At 40.6% G+C, this 14,570-nt stretch overlaps 1 protein-coding gene and 1 pseudogene across 2 annotated transcripts in view; both read right to left on the minus strand.

Moving 5' to 3' along the window:
* LOC149053037 (nuclear protein localization protein 4 homolog) overlaps positions 1 to 14,570 on the minus strand; it is a 281,781-nt gene that overhangs the window by 99,912 nt on the left and 167,299 nt on the right. The gene's annotated exons all lie outside the window — the stretch shown is intronic.
* Positions 160 to 699, minus strand: LOC149053041 (uncharacterized; annotated as a pseudogene).

Below are 14,570 nucleotides of genomic sequence, written 5' to 3' on the forward strand. Positions count from 1 at the left end.
GCCGATTTTTTGCAAAAATGTTCCTAGCGATGACATTGATAAACATAAAAACAAAAGATATTGGTTCAATGTTCATCATCGATAAATTCTATGTCATCACGACAACTAACCTTTTTCGTTCAGGGAAACTACATAGATCTGCATCGAATGTTTATCAGTTCAAGCCCAAAAGGACACAAAGTCATTCATCTACGATGGAGGGCGCCTAACACGAGCTAGCCGTGAAGGAACCGGACTTGCTGAGGGTAGGGTGTTTAATTATATAGGTTTGCGGGATCAAAGCAGTCGCTTTTGACTGTCCTCCAGTGGGTATGTCATCTCCCTCGTCTCCTCTGTGGGCTTCAGTGGCTTCAGTGGATGGGCTGACTAAACAAACTTTTCAATGTGGCTCGAATTGCACAGTTTGGTGTTTCCCTCCTGATCTTTTTTGAGGATTACATTGCCCTTCTTTTCTACCACTTTGTGTGATACTGGTTCAAAGTTGGGAGACAGTTTGTTGTCACGGGTCTTGTTGAGTAGGATGTGATCTCCCTCGCCAATATCACTGTATTGTGCCGACCGCTTTCTGTCTGCATACTCTTTCTGCCGAAGTTTCCCCCGCGCGTCTCTCTCGCGAAGAGGCTGTTGCCAATGGGCCTCGGTGATTCTTTCACTTGGAATGGTTACTCTTGGAAGTTTGTCATTGAGGCGTCGACCCATCAGGAGCTCGGCTGGGGACAACCCAGACACTGTGTGATGTGTGGTTTGACACTGAAAGGAAATTTCGTAATGCCCTTTTCCAGTCTTTACCTTCCAAAGTAGCGATTCTTTTTATCTTCAGTAGAGTCTCGTTGCAGCGCTCGACGTCACCATTACTCTGCGGCCAGTGGGGGATTCCTTTCTGGTGAACTATTCCTAAGAAATCTAGAAAGCCTTCAAGCTATGTGGAGGCAAATATCGGGTCATTCTCACAGCGGACACTTTAAGGTATGCCATGTGTTTGAAAAATACCCTACATGGCTCTTGCGACGTGTGATGCATCTGTCTTCTTCGACAAGATGACTTCGGGCCAGCGTGAGTAGTTGTCTACTACTACGAGCAGGTGTTTTCCGCTGGGAATCCCCAATAGGTCGACGGCGATGTCAACCTATAGAACTTTGGGTAATGTTGTGGACCTGATGGGTCCGACTAGCTGGCAAGGATGACAGGCTTTTACTAATGTATTACCTGCTTATCCATGCTGGGCCACCATGCCTTTTCTCTGAGGCGGACCTTTGTGCTTGTCATACCTTGATGACCCTTATGTGCGAGTGTATGTTTCCAGAGGCTTCTGGCATTATGATACGGTCACCTTTGAGGGGAAACTGGCCAAGGACCCGCAGTCCTTCTACCAAAGCTCTGTATCTTATGCCCTTTAAGTGACTCCAGTCTCCTGAGGTAACAGCTTGATTCATCAACTATAATGTGGGATCTTTTGCAGATGCTTGCACAACTTGTTGAGGTGTGAGTGCTGCTGATGCAACATCACTAGCTATACCGAAGGCATATTCCGTGCTTTCATGTGCATCGTCTTGAGCTGGATCTACTGGGAGCCGGCTTAGGGCATCCGCAGAGTTTTCTTTTTCAGAAGTGTCACTAGATAACGAAATTGCTCGCGGTATAACAACCATATTTCAATACCTGTTAATGGGCGTGTACTCTTGACACCCAGAACGCTTACCAGCGACTTGTGGTCTGTGCGGAGCTCAAACTCGATTCCATACAAGTGGAGGCAAAATTTTTGATAGGCCCAACGGACGGCTAGTGCCTCTCTCTCGAACTGAGAGTGCCTCTGCTCCACATTACTTAGCTTGCGGCTGGCATAGCACACTGGGCTGTATGAACCATCCTCTTATTGTTGTTCTGGGACTTCTCCAATGCCAACAAGTAAGGCTTTTGTTACAAGACGGATCTTAGCATCTTTGACGAAAGAAACCATGACTGGGGCATTTGTTAGCAACTTCTTAATATGTTCAAAAGCTTATTCTTCCTTAATACCCCACTTCCTGGACTTGCCAATGCACGTTAGGTCCCACAAGCGGCTCGATATTGTCGAAATTCCAAGGAGGGCAGATCCCGGGAAGCTTCCCACTTTAGATTGATTTTGGGGTTTTGGTGCCTCAACCCGTGAGCACTTCTCCCATGTACTCCAAGCTCAGCCCATGCTCTTCAAACTTGCGTATTACTTTGTCGAGGTTTTCATCATGTTTCTTGTGGTCACGGCCAAGTACTCTCACACTGTCATACAGGTTGTAAGTGCCGGGGCAATCCTTTAGTATTTGCCATTTAGCGGTTGAATCTTTTCTGTTGCCAAGTTGACGCCAAAGAAAAGTCACTTATATCGATACAGGCCATCCGGGGCGGTAAACGTGGTTACGTCATGCGAGTCAGGGTATAACTCTATTTGATAAAACGCCATGTTTAGGTCGAGTTTCCCGAAAACTTTTTCCTCTGAAATCTCCTGTAATGTTTCTTCCAGTGTGGGAACTGGGTGTTTCTCCCTGAGGATTGCACGATTCGCCCGTCTCATATCCAAACAAATGCGAATGTCTCCGTTGGGCTTCTCTACGGCAACAAGTGGGTTGATCCAGTTAGTGGGAACATTGAATTTTTCAATGACTTCTAGTTCCTCCAATTGTTTCAACTTTGCTGTCACTTTCTGTCTCCTGCTAAATGATATTCGGCGAAGGGGTTGTGCCACAGCTGAGACACTGTCATCTTGGTGTAACTTCATGTGGTAAGCGTTTAGTTTGCCGGGGCCCTCAAAAACTTTGGGAATTTAATTTTAAGAGTAGCTTTGTTGTCTAGAGACTGGGCATTGTCAATGTTTTTACTGCAGTTCATAACATCAACTCCAACCTTAAGTATTGCAAGGATCTCTCATGTTTTACGACCTAGCAGGGTTGCAGCCTGCCCTGAGACTATGTACAATTCTGCAGTGGCTGACATGTCAGGCTGTGGTACAGTGACTCTCAACATACAGCTTCCCTTAAGCCGCGACAGGTGGCAAAAAAAGGCACGTAAAACAAACGACAAACTTCATTGGAACGTTTTTCGATTTTTTAGGCAAGAAGTTAAGCGAGTGATACGAATCGCAAAAAGGAAAATGTTCGCTCCGAACGATTAAAGGGCAACGGAAACACAAACTCTGTCTGGAAAGTTATAGATGCCTTCCCAACAAAGATCAACCACTGACTACTGTCGAAGATCCTATGGTCCAAGCGAACAGATTTAGCGATTTCTACGTTTTGGTAGTGGTGGCTGCAGCCGCTAAAGCCAAGGGCCTATGCGATCACAATGGAAGGTAAGCTAAAAAATAACAGCAGAATACTGAAAACCATTAAAGTATCTGTAAAGTATTTGACGTCTTTCTTAATAAGACGACTAAATACAATTCGAACACCTCAAACAGGTCTTAAGAGGAATTTTCAGACAGTGATATGGTGATGAGCATTCTTGTGTGTTCTTCAAGCTTCTTAGCACAGATTTCTAATCTAAAGTGATCAGAGGCGAGATAAACGGAAGCGCCTCTTTAAATGGTACAAACTCTGTAAAGTCTTCTGCACTCAGTTGTTCCGCCATTTTGAGAGAAATACACTCCGCTGACTAGCTGTTGCTCACCGGCTCAGAAAAACTAATTGATAATCTCGCATAGTGATTTCTTTCTCTCACGCAACAATTTCTCATTCTCAACAATTAATATCTATTTCTCGGTATATTGCTACAAAATATTTTAAAGTGTGTTTGACATAACAGCTTGAAAGGGTCCAAAGACGCGCATTATCCATCATTTCACCAGAACTGCGATACCATGACTCTTTAGACAGGCACGGTTTAGCTTCTCTCTATGACAGACGCATGAAATTATGTACGGATCTGTTTTTGTCTGTCTCAAATCCATCTCACAAATTATATAATTTGCTGCTAGATAGGCATTTTTCAGCTTACAAAACTAGACACCGGCGCGTTTTTAACATGCCGCGCTTTCGCACTGACCGTTTTAAATTTCCATTTATCCCGGCTGTGTGCGCGTGTGCTAACCTAGATTTTTAGCTATTCCACTGCTGTATATTAGCTATATTAGTTATATTAGTAATTTTATTTAGGTCTTAGCATTTTTGCAATGGGCAGTCTTATATAGTCTTATATAATCAATGATTGTGAAAAGCACGCAATTCAGCCTATGGCTGCAATGTATTTTATTTGATAATAAACTATCGATCTATCTATCTATCTATCTATCTATCCGCTTTGAAACATGTTTAAGAGTGTGTTCACAAGAGCACCGGGCATACCATCCCACCGATTTCAATGAAACTTTGCCAGTTTAAAGGGTCTACCACAAAACTAAAAAAAGACAAACTAGTTTTCTGTTTTGGTGTTTTCCGGGGGAGATAGACCACCCCTCAGTTTTCCCGGTTTTTACCAAGGAAATCGCTTCAAAGTAGGTAAAATGTATGAAGCTCTCACTGCCATGGTATTTAACCAATTCTCTGAGGGTTTGTACACATATTATTACATCCTTAGTTAATGTCTGACGCAAGTATTAGTTAATTTGATTGACAGCTTGTCAATCAACAGAGGCAATTAAACGACTGTGTTCTTAGACTTTTCTATTCATCCAAATATTTGACAACTTTGAGGTCAAATATCTCCCCTTTCCAGAAAGCTACAGCACTAATCTTAATTCCCCTTTATAATTCATCATTTCATCTCTGAAAGCCATTAAAAAAATCTCTGAGCACTACCGTACTTTTGTTTTAGATGCCTTTTAAAATCTGCGACAGTGACAAGCTTTTCTCAACTACACCTGTCACGCAATTCTTGCTCTAGGTGGTCACTTGACCAAATAAGCCCACAGTTTTTTAGACAGCTAAAAATGTAAATAACTCTCCAGAGATTTTGTAGGAATGGTAAATTTCACGTTTAGAGAGTTGCATGCAGGCGAAAAATCGATGGGAAAATCGTAGCGTTTCTTTCTCCTGTCTTTACTCCTGTCCACGTCCAGGCCGTGGATGACGGGAAACTCTGTCACCTTCATTTGAAAGGAAAAATCAATAGCCCCATAAAATTCATTAACTGCGTCATTTTTCCAGAAGATAAGACTGGAAAATGTTTTTTCCCCTTTCCACCATCAAGAAATTCCACGCAGAAATAGTATTTGTAGCGTGACTGCGTGACCTTTCTTGAGCAGTAACAATTGTTTATCTTTTTTTTCAAGAAAGCACTTCTAGAAAGTTCTTTAACCTTCTGTTTTTTTATTGGCCTGTTTTTCGGCTGCAAATATTGTCTGCATCTGCTATTATTTTCGCTGAATGTCATGGCCTTTCCTGCGTGTACGTGCGAGCCAGCTGGTGTACAGCACTCTTTCGAGTTTCTTTGCGTGGTGTCAGGCTTAGGTCTGTAGGTCTGGCTAAAAAAAACATCTGCAAGCTGCAAAAGGGCAAGCAACACGGGTTCCTGTGTTTTCTCTTTTTTCTTTATTTGTATTTTTATTTTCTCTCTTGCATTATCACACATGTATGATTTTTTTAATTCCCTCAGCGCGTTCCCTCAGATTTGGAAGTAGGCTATCAAAAGTCAGTATTGACCAGAAATGAAACCTTTTCTATCACTGTTTGTTCCAAAGAACCCCTGTTATTTATAACTCTTTTTCTCAAGAGAATAATTTTATTTGGTTTTTATTTCCATTAGAAAATGAAACTAGGTCCCGATAAATTTTTTTGTTTCGTGACTCCCAAAAACTGTGTTTGCGGCAACATCAGTTGAGAAGTCAAAAACAATTACGCCCGAGAAATTCGCTTTCAGCTTTCTGGCCACACAAGGCGAATCCATTTGTTCAGCGTTCTAAGACCTCTGTAAATAGAGACATTACCTGGACGAGGATGTAAGATGTTGAGGCGTCAATTATTTACACTAAATCTGTGACCCTCAAACGGATCATGTTCTCGTACATGTAACATCCGAAAAATGTCACGCATGCACAACACCGTAAGTGCACCAGGAGAATTCTTTCCACTGACTTCAATAGTAAAGAGACAAATTACTACTTGTATATGAGCAAGCTTATTTACCCTAGTTGTGAAACTCCTTGATGAAGTCTGCTATTGTCAGACGAAACGCGTGGGAGATAAATACAAGTTTTTATTTTCTCAGTTCGTGTAGTGATGCTCATTGGGGACCTTTACCAAAGCAATACGGCGACGGCAACGAGGACGTGGCAAAAAAAAAAGATTTAATGAGCAGAACAATAGTTAAGCACGTGCATTTAAAAACTTTGTACATTTCTTAGCCGTCTTCTACAAAATAATAGCGTGAAACCATCAAGATTTGTGTGGTCCGAGAGAGGAAACGCCGACAGCAAATTAATTAAGTTTCTATTTGGAACTCAACGCCGCTCCCCTACGTTATACTGTGGTTAACTTGCGGCGCCGTAAGAGATGGTGAACACATCAGGTCATTCGCGAAATTCCTACGATAAATATGTATTAATTTTTCATTAGACGTCTTCCTTGGCGTTGCCGTCCTAACTGCCAAACGTCCCTTCTAGTTTGTTCCGTCAAAAAAGCTTTCAATGTGAAGTCACGTCGACCTCAACAGACAAAATTAAGCTCACCTTGTCATAATCAATGGTTTGATACCGTAAGTACCAATTAAGGTACATCATTGCGCTTTGATCACAGTAATGAAAAGAGATGTGCGTTTCCTTAGCTCGCCACATTTATTCTTTGGAAAATTATTTTACTGGGTGGCGATGTCGCTTAGCTTGGCACGTCTTGACTCAGGCCGAAGAAAATCATCGAGGTGAGCCTCATGAAATTCTTGTCAAATGCTTAAAAAACTTTGTATACCCTTGGTTTGCACGCAGAAAAAAAAAAACAAATTTCGAACGGTATTTCAAAATATTTTATTCATCAGTCAATTTATGAACTGTGTTATAACAGCCCGAGGAAAAAGCAAAATTGAAACAACCGGCGTATCGGTCAAATGAATTCCAATTTATTCAACTAGGAGTTTGTGAGTTCATTTTTCCCAGTAAATTTAAGAGGGGGTCAATGTTTTGTGACCGCCGAAGATAGACATCCCTAAAACATCATAAAAATTTTAAAGAGTTTACACCTCCGGTAATAATTTTCTCACTCGCAACTGCGCAACAGACATTGTTAATCCTATGTATCGTACGTGTATCAGCTGTATGACGTCTTCGTAGTGATGCCATACAAGTACTCGAGCGGTTGAAAAGCCCTCAATTCAAATTAAAACTCGAATTTAGGAGGATACTGACATTCTCGCGCTTGCCAGGGACGGCAACAGCTCATACCCCTAAATTCGTGGGTGTACAGCATAACAAAACATTGGGGAGACGTCAATGTATCTCAAACATGCATTTCTTCCGAGAAGAAGCGTATTCTAGCTCATATTGATTTAATTACGAAGGCCACGATCTCAAGATATACCTCCAATATCGTGCACAACTTGATGTGAGATTAAGACCTTCGTGTTCATAAGTGTCAGTATCCTCCTAATAAAAATCGGAGACGTAAAGTTGAGGGAGAGGTAAATCTGAAGATGGCAGAAGAAATCAAAGCTGGTGGCGAGTCTTCCTGGTGGCAAGGTGACTGTAAACCTAATAGAACGTGTACTGTAACTGCTATCTTAGAGTTAGCAATGAATAAGGAAGAAGGACAACAAGAGCGCTTATCTGAACATCAGTTTTTCTAACTCGTGATTTGTGACCGAGATGAAATTTGTATCATATGATCGCGAGGGAAACGCAGATACTGCAGAGGCGCTCACATAAATAGAGGCGGGCGATCCTCCCTCTAACTTTAGAACTGCGACAAGTCAGACCAACTGGCACAGTTTGGAGCACCTCAGGGTCTCATTAGGCTCTTCACATAAGAAACCATCAGCAAACTAATCGTACAAGCAGGTGGTTATCAGCAATGTTTAAGTATAGGGCTCAATAATGGTCAAGAGGAAAAAAATATGGGAACATTTATTTTTTTTTACAGCTGTTTGGAATGGCGCACAGATTACCTGTGGCTCCAAATACAGACATGCGATCCGACGCGTTGCGATTATTCAACCTTCAGTATTTTATTTCTCACTTCGTATTTCATAGTCTCTAAATGGTGGCTCATAGCAGAATGGAACAAATCTTGTTTTTTTTTTCCGCTCGTAAATTTCGGCATCAGCTGAACAGCCAAGAAGTTACTTTCAGGTCTTGATGTTACGCTCTTCACTTCCTTACACACTATGACGTATCACCTCACGTGACCTGAATCGGACCGTTTTCAAAATGGCCGTCGATTAAGCATCAAAAAAATTTGTAGAAAATTTGATTTTGCATAATGTATTGTTAATTTGCTCATTTAGGATTCTTTAACCTAAGAGGAATGTATTGGGACAAAAGAAAAGGAGAAAAATGTAGGGTCAGTTACCCTTTAATGAATTTTACTAGTCACGCAATCAAACGCCGGTGTCACAGCGGATTTGGACCCACCGCGGATTTGGACCCCCCTTCGCAGATTTGGACCCCCTACCAAACGTTCCTTTTAAGCATCGTTTGTATCATACTTGGTCCCTAATATTCTATTTGGAAGGTTTTTGCCGATGTTCTTTTCCATCACAAAACAACATTCCTCAGTAAAGGTAAAGAAAAACAGCCATTTCGTTCCAATTCTGCCGCATGTATTATAGCGAGTCATACAGTATACGCAATAATTAAATGCGAACAAACTAATAAATTCGAACTCTTAAAATTGTTCCAGTAAATCTTTGCTTCTTTTGATGCGAATCAGCATCAATACGAAACGTCATAACATTTGTGGGGACTGTTGCATCCCGTCACAAAAATAACTTCGTCTGATTTTTAAAAAACATTAAACAGTTTCTGAACAAGAACGAAGTAATCAACACCGAAGAACGAAGTAATCAACACCGAATTGTTGATAGCGGCGTTGTGTCCCTATCAATAAGCGATCGTTTGCTAATTTATTGTGTGTTAAAAGCTGGTGTCCCAAAGGCCACATCGAGGACAATAGAATATCGGTCATTCAAAGGATTTGACGAAAACGCCTTCATCCAGAACTTAAAAAATTTTCCGTGGCACATTGTTGACGATGAGAGCAATGTCAACGACGCAGTCTTGACTTGGAACAAATTATTTACCGAAGTTGTGGATTCTCATGCACCACTTAAAAAGCGTCGAGTAAAGGGCACAACTGCTCCTTGGATGAATAATAAAATCGCTGAAGCGATGCGCGATCGCAATTATCATCTTCGGAAAGCACAGAAATCAAACTCTACATACCACTGGGGAATGTATAGCTTTGTTTTGAATGTGGTATAACCTTGTTCCTGGCTAATGATACATCTCTTTAGACAAAATGAGGTGAAAATATCCACCAAAAGATGGCAGACTAGCCCGCGGTTTTTTTCCGGTTAGGCTCTAACTAACAGCTCTGAAAACCACCCAATATTTTCAGCACGATTAAGCTTCTTGGTTCTCCATCCTCATGTCGTAGTATTAATTTTACTTTCAAACAAAATTTAAGGTCATGACTAATATTTACAGTAAACTTGCAAATATGTGTAGTTCTACTTTAAGTATCAAAGATTTTATTGTATAATAGGGCTAATATTCATATTTAGTGTTTTCAGACCTGGAGAGCTGTTTTGTTCACGATCTTGATCTGTGCTGCGTTGAGGAACTTCCAAAGCTAAAAAAAGAACACAAAGGAAAATATTATTTGTCTTCCCTGAGCGCTTCAGCGATCAGTTCATTTTCCAAACTTATCAGTTGAAGTTCAAGTTAAACAAGCCACAATACAAAAGAAAAAAATCGGTGGTTTCTTTGCATACATGACGACTTCAACACGGACAAAGTGTGTAATTCTGCGAACCCCACATGAGTGGGGTTCGTGCATATGTATGAGCACTGTTACCTAGTAACGCGTGACGTATTTTACGTCACGTTCCACTGGGAGTCTTAGACGGAAGCTGTGTAGTGAAACCTGTTTGGATGCGGTCTGAGAAACTAGGAGAGAACGAGAAATTCGAAGTGAACTACGTCTGGTGTTTTGGCTGTAATTTGGAAAGCTTTGTTTGCTAAGTGGATAAAGATAAAGCTGATGTAGTTGAGAAAATGGTTTTGATCTTTGAAATTCAGAAAGATTTCGTCCATGAAAGATTATGCAAATTTACGCCTGAAATTGAAGCGAACGGTAATTTGAGCTTTTTGTTTAATAAGTTTGAGTGATATTTGAAAAAAAAAAGTCAGTCTTCTTTAAGCGAAGACATTGTTCACTGAAGGGAAGGTTTCTTCGCTTTCTTTTCCGATCAGGCAATGTTCGATCCCTGATCTCTCGTGGATCACAGACGCGGCGATTCCACTCCGCATTCCAACCGTCAAAAGAAACGATCACGTAATCATTGTCTACTTCTTCAACAGTGCACGCACACTAAATTCCTTCATCGACTGCTTCAGCTTTGAAGCCTACAGTTTGTGGAAGCGCCATCACGTTTTTAGTCAATCGTGCGTTTAGCTCATGCGATCAAAACATGTTTGCGATCGATAAAGCCGGTCAACTTATTTTGATGAATCTGCAATCGGTCGCTAGGAAACTTAGTGGTGTCTGTTGTCCCAGGGTAATTGTAGCACCTCGTTGCGCATGTGCCGATTAAAACCGGAATTCTTAATGAATTACACACTTTGTCCGTGATGTCTCCTATAAGCTTCATTCCGTGATAATTTATGTCTTACATGACAATCTTAAGTTCAAATTAGAGAATTTAGCTGAGGCTCAATTTGAATAGACGTTTGGTATAAAAAGGGAAAATTCCTAGATGAAGGCGACCGGGGGCAGAGGTAATTTATCTTCTCTTGAAAATGAAACTCATGACTTGGATTTCACATAATCAATATTCCAGAGACAGATAGAGGGATTCCCTCTCGATTGTGGTGTTTTAGGAGTTTTACCCGGCGTCCTTTGGTTGTATTTACCCATTGCTATAACCGTAAACATGGTGGAATATTTCTAACACCGAGTTAGTGTGTAAACTTCAATACTAGTCAATGTGACTGTATAAAACGGTCAAATCAAATTACGAACTTCTACACAATGTGAAACACACTTAGCTGCGTTAGACATGATTAACAGCCGATAAGAGAGATCGAGATTAAAGCGGTAGATTTATAAAGACAAACAACCTTCGGAAACATTACAACCACTCGATCAGTATTACACAGCTTACTTCCTTAAATTCACGACGCTCTTAGTTTATTCTGAAAATGGTTCACATGCAAGCATAGCGAGCTCCCGAGCCCCCGAGCCCGCGAGCCCCTGAGCCAAATTTTCCACGAGTACATCTCTTTCCAAATGTTGTGACAATAGTTTAAGGGTTCTGCAGTTTTTCATCGACATTTCCGGGGAAACGAAAGTTGACGACCTCGCGCTCGAATGGTTATCCAGCATCTTCAACCCTACGTTATCTTCTATTAACCTTGATCTTGCTTCGCTATTGGTATTTATTAAAATCACATACGACTGTATACACGATGATAGTTATACTGAACCAGGTTGTTCGGGGCATCTCCGCAATCGAGGGTACTGCAAACAACGACTGTCATCAAAATATCTTCTAACTCGCTGCACCTAGTCTTACCTGGAACACAGAGGTAAGGATTCAACCAATCTGTTACTCAAATCTCTTGGGAATTTCATCCACAGTTAGAGTTCCTTTCCTTCGGCAGAGGTGTAAAACTAAATGATTTTAGGTAACTGTACAGTACTTTTACAAACAGGAAATTCGACGAGACGAGAGGCAGGAGACGAATGACGTTCGATTCATCGCTTCGTTTGTTTCCCAGAATTTAAATATGTAATCGTGAAATTCGCACAATTAAAATAATCACTTGACCATGACAATGGAAATCAAATTTCCTAGCTGTCACGGGATCTGATGAGGTCTTTGCCTTACTTTACGGTTACATTCCTCTGACCCCTATTTTTATTCAGTGGGTAAATTTACTTCCTCGTGTTTATCTTGGTTACATCGTTGTCATTTTCATGAATGTCCGAAGATAAGTTAAACCGACAAATTTTTCAAAAATAAGAAACCTGCTCGAGACTCTGGGTCAGTGGATTAGAGACAAGCAAAGAACCGGGCGAGTTAAAGTTACTGATCCGACGGCAGCTTTTTCGCTCATTTTCATCAGCCCTGCCTCCTCCCCACCCATCAAAAACAAATGGCGCATTTTTGGTAATTCCACCCTTTTCTTGTTTTTAAGTTCTACGCTGAATGCGTGACTGCACCCACAGGTAGCCCACGCTCGCAAAGTTAACCTTTGAAACTATGCAAATATGATAATAATTTTGGCCCACGACCGAAATATGAGGATTTGTCTGAGAATAAACTGTTGCTTACTTAGCCCAGAAATTTGAAATACTTTTCAACAAATAACTTTACTTGCCTCTATATTGTTTGTTCGTTTGAATTTTGTAAGTTTTTTGAAGCTGATTTCCGGCCGCATAGGTAGCTTTCAGTTCCCTCTCTTGCCTCTCTCAATAGCGAGCTAATCAGCCGCAAACCAGCCTTGAAAATTCGAAAAAAAGCTGTGCTATCTTTGTTTTCGATCAAAACGAAATCAAACTTTCAAGTTGAGAATGTGACTATTCCAATCCTTTAAATTCCACAATACAAATATATCGAAACCTACCGATTAAAAGCTCAGCGACTATACAACTTTGTGCGAGGTTTAGGAAGAGCTTATAAACGGAGGGGCCTATGAAAACAACAGAAAAAACGAAAGCAGCTGGGCGCTGATCAAAATACGTTTTGCATTTATTGGTTTTTAATTAAGCTTCAAAACGTCAAACGAAAAAACTAACAACACGAACAAAGCTGCAAGATAACAGAGCTGAAGTTCAGACTTCCCCCTTAAAGTTCATCTTTGCTGTCCTAGTATTAAATATTTTTCTTTAGTATTTTATTAATATTTTTTCTTTGTTGGAAGGTAGATGGGCATTTAATCTGGGGGAGGGAGGCTTATAAATGGGAGTTGGGGGCTTATAAACAGCAGTTTACAATGCTTATATCTTTGCTGTACTCATATACTCACAAAGTGTTAATGTAAAAGCTTATTTAGTTTATTAGACACTCTTTCCAAAAGCTCGGAAGAGAGAGAGCCACAATAGGATATAACAAATCCTTATCAGCATCACACAGTGCAACTGCCACTTTGACATCTCAGGGACAGAGGATGGGGGCACTGATGCAGAAATATCAAAACTTGCGGATTTCAGATGACAATTAACAAGCAACATCATTAGAATGCACAGGTTCAATAACAAGCCATCAAACTAAGTTAAAACTTGACTTCTTATGATCATATGCCCAGTATTTTTTTCAATGACTGATCTATCTGTGCTTCATGGGTTCAACTGCCCAGCATTTAAACTACTATTTCAGTTTTGAAACATAATCTCACTTTTTAAATGAAATGTACACAGGACACAACATTATCATATCAAGGGTGACTAAAAAGGAAATCATAAACTGGTTTCCAATTTAGAATAAGCTCTACACTAAGTATGCAAAGTAATTCTCATATATTTCATATTAGCAGTAATTTTCTTTTACTTTGTTGATTCCAAACTGATGTTGGCTTTTCCAAGTACCTAAAAAAACAAAACAAATTAAAAAACTAACAAAATCATAGCATTCAAAATAAGCATTGCATTGTTTTTAAGTTTCCAGAAGCCCAAAAGTCTCCTTACTACATTTTTCATCCCAGACAAAAAGTGAGTGGGTCCCCTGTGGCATCTTCTGTCTCTGAACTTTGCTGCAACAGGTGTGGTTGTTCTCTCTTTGCAAGTTTCTACACTAAGTTTTTCTTTGCTTGCAACAAAAATACATCATCAAACAAGAGGGAAACCTAAGAGAGTGTGGTGTTCGGATGGCACGAGAAACGGAGATATATTCTTGGATTTCAACACAGAACTTTTAATATTTTCTAACATGTGTCGTCGCCATTACCGGAAGTGATCATACATCGAATCATGAACGGAAGCGAGGCTGAATCAATGTAAACGTAAATCGAATACAGCACATCTCCCCCTTTAAGATAACAAAAGAGAAACTACTTAGACATACTTGTTTCTTATCTAGCGTGAAATTCAAAATCAAAACAACGTCAATCAAATGTCCTCAAGCAATCGTCATTTGTTAAGAAACACATCCTGGGTAGCTATTGTCGTTTGTCTCTGCACTAAGTCTCACACACACTAGAATACGCGTTCATAGTTATGACTTTCTGTCTGAGAAACCAGAGAAAATCTGGCCAGAAAGTATAACTTCACTTACGGCACATAATCCTTCAATCTAGATGAGGGCTTAGATTGACGGCCAGATCTGGTGTACACTTTGGATGTGCCAGTTCCTTCTGCAGTGTTAGCTGTTTGGGGTGAAGGAAGTTTAGGTGATGGAGGTACTGGCACCGGTGTGGGTTTGGCTAGAGATGTAGCTGCAGCTGGGGGTTGGGGTGG

This window comes from Pocillopora damicornis, chromosome 1, assembly GCF_964200805.1.
Source record: "Pocillopora damicornis chromosome 1, jaPocDami1.2, whole genome shotgun sequence".
In the NCBI taxonomy this organism is placed as follows: Eukaryota; Metazoa; Cnidaria; class Anthozoa; order Scleractinia; family Pocilloporidae; genus Pocillopora; species Pocillopora damicornis.